Source organism: Penaeus monodon, chromosome 17 (genome assembly GCF_015228065.2).
Source record: "Penaeus monodon isolate SGIC_2016 chromosome 17, NSTDA_Pmon_1, whole genome shotgun sequence".
Lineage (NCBI taxonomy): Eukaryota > Metazoa > Arthropoda > Malacostraca > Decapoda > Penaeidae > Penaeus > Penaeus monodon.
Genome location: NC_051402.1, coordinates 35416643 through 35421642, shown reverse-complemented (window position 1 = coordinate 35421642; position 5000 = coordinate 35416643).

Below are 5000 nucleotides of genomic sequence, written 5' to 3'. Positions count from 1 at the left end.
CCTTTGGTTCAGAGACAGATACAAATGATGTCTGAAGTGAGGCGACCTGCTGAACATATACAGTTAAGTGGGAGGGAATCTGCGTTGCTCTGTGTTGCTTCACAGGCTGGCAAAGCAAATAGAGAAGAAGAAGATGAAGAAGAAGTAGATGAAGAAGTAGAAATGGGACGACGACGACGACGACGACGACGACGACGACGAAGAAGAAGAAGAAGAAAGAAGAAGAAGAAGAAGAAGAAGAGAGAGAAAGAGAGAGAGAGAGAAAGAGAGAGAGGGAGAGAGAGAGAGAGAGAGAGAGAGAGAGAGAGAGAGAGAGAGAGAGAGAGAGAGAGAGAGAGAGAGAGAGAGCGAGAGAGAGAGAGAGAGAGAGAGAGAGAGAGAGAGAGAGAGAGAGAGAGAGAGAGAAAACCAAAAAATATAGGGTATTACAAAGATACACACACGCGCAATCATGTCTACAGAAACCTTATGTCATTTCCTATTTTCGTTTTATCCACCAAAGGAGGAAGGGGGGGGGGTCAGGCAATCCTATTCATTTCTCTATTCCTCTCTCCCCCTCCTCCCCTCTCCCCTCTCCCCGTCCCCTTCCTCCATCTCCTTCCCCCACCCCTTCCCATTCTCATTTACCCCCTTCCCCTCTCCCTCCTTCTTTCTTCTCCCCTTCCCCTCTTCTCTCTCCCTTCCCTCACTCTCTTTCCCCTCTCCTTCCCTTTCTCATCTCCTCCACTCCTTTTCCTTTGTTCCCTCTCTCACTCTCTCTCTCTTCTCCCTCCTTTCTCTTCTCCTCCACTCCTTTTCCTTCGTTTTCTCTCTCACTCTCTCTCTCTCTTCTCCCTCCCTTTCTCTTCTCCTCCACCCCTTTTCCTTCGTTCCCTCTCTCCTCCTCCACCTCTTCTACTTTCGTTCTGCCCTTCACTCTCTGTTCTTCCACCCACCTCTTCCCCTCTCTCCTTATTCTCTTCCTGCTCTCTTCACTCTCAATCCCTCTTCCCTTCCTCTCTCACTCTCTTAATTTTCCTTCCCCCATCCCCTTCCTCCTCTTTCTTATCCCATCACGCTTTCCCACTCACTTCTCAAACCCCTTTTCCCTCTCACCCTATCCCCTTCCTTTCATTCCCCTCTCCTTTTGCCACTCCCTCCTCTCCCTCTCCATTTCCCACTCCTTTCTCCCCTTCCTTTCATTCCTCTCTCCTCTTCTCACTCCTTCCTGCCTCTCTCTCCCCTCCCCACTCCTCTTACACTCCCCACTCCCTCTCATCCCCCTCCTCCAGTTCTGTCTTCTCTTCTCCCCTCCCTCTCCCCCCCTTCTTTCCTTCTTTCCCCTATCCCTTTCTCACTCCCTCTTATCCCCCTCCCCCTTCTCTCCCCTCTTCTCTTTTCTCTTCCCACACCCTTCTCTCTTCTTCTCTCCTCTCCTCCTTTCCCCTCTGCCCTTCCCAATCCCTCCTTTCTTCTCCTCTTCCCACTCCCTCCGCCTCTCACTCTCACCCCCTCCTCCTCTTCTTTCTTCCTTTTTGTCCTTTCCACTCCCTGCTCCCCATCTTTTCCCTCTCCACTTCTCACTCCCTCTTCTCCTCCCTCTCACCCGCTTCTTCCCCTCGTTTCCCTCTCCCTTCTTTCCCATCTCCCTTTCCCACTCCCTCCCGTACCCTATTTTCCCTCTCCTCCTCTTCTTTCCCCTGCCTCTCCTCCCCTTCTTTCCCCTCAGTCCTTTCCACTCCCCCTCCTCCTCTTCCTTCCCCTCGGTCTTTCCCACTCCCCCTCTCCTCCCCTTCTTTCCCGTCACCCCTTCCCCACTCCCCCTCCCCTCCCTCTCCTCCCATTCTCTCCCCTCAGCCTTTCCCCCTCTCCCTCCACCTCTTCCTTCCCCTCAGCCCTTCCCACTCCCCCTCCTCCCCTTCTTTCCCCTCAGTCCTTCCCACTCCCCCTCCCCTTTCCCTCCTCCCCTTCTTTCCCCTCAGTCCTTCCCACTCTCTTCTCTTTCGACAGCGAAATCCATATTCAGATTGTCAGCGATGCCTCGTGGCGCAGCAACTTTGAACCACGAACCTTCCCTTGGGCGGTTCTCAGGGTCTTCCTATGTTGAGCCCGAGTTTCCGCTTCTGCCGCTTTTCCCTTCGTTCATACTATAGCTTTTTTTTCCTTTTCTTTTTGTTTTGTTTTTGGTGTGTGTTTTCTATTCAGTCTAAGTCTTTCCTTGTGTTGGGGCGACTCTTCTTTTTCGTTTTAACTTTGGAATTTATTTATTATTATTATTATATTTTTATTTGTTTTCAAGATGGTTTGTTTTGTCTTTGTTTGTTCCTTTTCCGCGATTCCTGATTTTCTCCGCTCTGTCCTTTTTTTCTCTCTCCTCTCCGTTTCTTCCCCGTTGCGTCTATCTCTCCCTTCTTCCCTCTCTTTGTTCCTCTCTATCTCTCCCTCCTCCTTTTCTTCCTCTCCCCCATCTCTCCGTTCCTCTCTATCTCTCCTTCCTCTTCCCCTCCCCCCCCTCTCTTCGTTCCTCTCTATCTCTCCCTCCTCTCTTCGTTCCTCTCTATCTCTCCCTCCTCTCTTCGTTCCTCTCTATCTCTACCTCCTCTTTCTCTTCCTCTCTCCCCTCTCTTCGTTCCTCTCTATCTCTCCCTCCTCCTTTTCTCCCCCCCCCCCCCTCCCGCCTCTCTTTCCTTCGCTGGAAATTGAAATGCAACAGTTTTTCCACATATGTGCGAGTCTCTTCCCATCGGTGGCAGTCCCAGTATCTCTTGTTTTCCTTTTCCTTTTCCCCTCTTTCTTTCGTCGCCATGAGCTCTATCTCCTTCGGTTGGTATTTCCCCCCCAGTGCCTTTGCTCATTCTTTTTTGAGAGTTTGTTCCTCTCGTTTCTCTGTAGTTGTCATTTCTCTCTCTCCCTCTCTTATTCTTTCATTTTCTCTTTCTCTTTTCTCTCTCTTTCTGTCTGTCTGTCTCTCCTTCCCCCTCTCTTTTGTTCTTTCTTCCTTTCTCTCTTCTCTCTCTCTCTCTCCTGTTCCATCTCCTCTCTATCTATCCCTCCAGCGCTGTCTCTCTCCTCTCCTTCCTTCTCTCGCTCTTCTCACCTCCCTCTCCTGCCCCTTTCTCTTCTCTCGATTATATGGTGTCACGCAGATTCTATGGGCGGAAATAACAGTTACCATTTACACCTTTTTTTTGGTATCTGAGTACAACTTATGGTTCCTTTTTATCTTCTTAATGATCTTGAGTACAGATTCTGCTACAGCTATCGAACCCTTTTTAATGTCTTAATGTTAGTCTATCGATAGATTTTGGTGATAAGCGCAGCAAAAATAGCAACAACAAGAAAGCTAATATTGCCAGAATCGAACAAACAGCCATCCAGTTTCTCAAGAAGCGAAATTCCCAACTATTATTTTGTCTTTGTTTTCTTAAAAAGTCTTTAGAAATAGATTGCATGGGAAACATACACACACACACAAGGAGAGGAGGGAGAGGAATGAGGAAAAGATAAAGATGAAGAAGAAAAAAGAAAGAAGAGGAGGAAGAAGAAAAGGAAATGAAGAAGAAGAAAGAGGGAGAAGAAGAAAATGAAGAGGGAGAAAAAGAAAAAGAGGATGAAGAAGAAGAAGAAAAGGAAGAGAGCGAAGAAAAGGAAGAAGAAAAAAGAAGAGGATAGAAAAAAAATAAGAGGAAGAAGAAAACGAATTGGCATTATAATAATAATAAGAAACTTGACCGCTTGCTCTTGGCGACGATGGAACGCCAGGCGCCATTTTCCCGTGTGTCCGAAGATCATGGCTCTCGTCATGTCCTTGGAAGATGGTCGTCCATTCTCCCTCAGCATGTAAAGACGTTGCTCAATTGAATCGTCAAGGAAATGTCTAACTTCAGCGTTCGATCTTATCTCTTCCTCCAAAGTTTATAGATTTTTTTTTCTTTCTCTCTCTTTTTTTTTTTTTGAGTCCGTTCTCCTTCGCGTCCTTTCATGTCTCTTCTTTATCATGCAATCCTGGGGTGATCTTGCTTGATCTCGGACTTCTGGCTTCCATTCGCCCGGGGCTATTCTTCTCCTTCTGTGTTCTCCATTTCCGTGATCCTTTGACGGGGATTTTTTTGTCTATTTATTCTATATCTCCCTTCGGTCTATTCTTCTCATTCTATACGTTTCCTTTTCGCTTTTTTTGGAATGCGTTCTATTTATTCAGAAATATGCGTATTTCATGTAGTAAAATTCATAAATCAGTGCAACTAAACAAAAGAAAAAATATAAAGATATATTAACATACTATTTCTTCTGTATGTTAACAAGGCCAAAAAAAGATTACCAAGAATAAAACCCGATAACTAACTTAAATACCCCTTCCCTCCATAAATCAATCCGACTTCAGAAAATCATTCCCATCAAGGTAATAAGCAGGTGCATTGATTACTACGCGGGTCACGCCAGCGCCACCAAACACAACAGGCTACGTGATGTGTCGAAGTTCCGCCGTCACGTGTTACGAGCAGACCACTTAAGGGGTATGGATTCAACGTTGCTCCCGGGCTTCGAAGAGGATGCAGGGAAGTGTTGCTAAAACGTCTTCGCTTCTTTAAATGCTTTAAGAATATCTCCGTCTCTCCCTCCCCCCCCCTTACCTCGCTTCCTTAGCCCCTCCTCCTCCCGTCGACTGTCTAACCAGTGTATGGTTTCTTTAAAATGTTTTTTTGTTTTTTAAACTATGTATTCACCTTTGGGCGTTTGAATTATGTATGATTCATGTAGAATGGGTACTGGTGGACATATACCAATTATTATAATCATTTTTATATATAATAACATTTTGGAATAGATTCAGGCAAGAGACTGAAAATAGTAATAGTAACATGAATCAGGAAGTTTTCAAATGCTCAGACAGAGGTCATTTATACTACCAAAATAACAACCGTTTTCTATTCACCCTGTTTGTTCAGGTATACATTATGACAAACTGATCCGATGGATATCAGAGTGTATCAGCTGTCGCAAACAAATGAAAAGCTAAA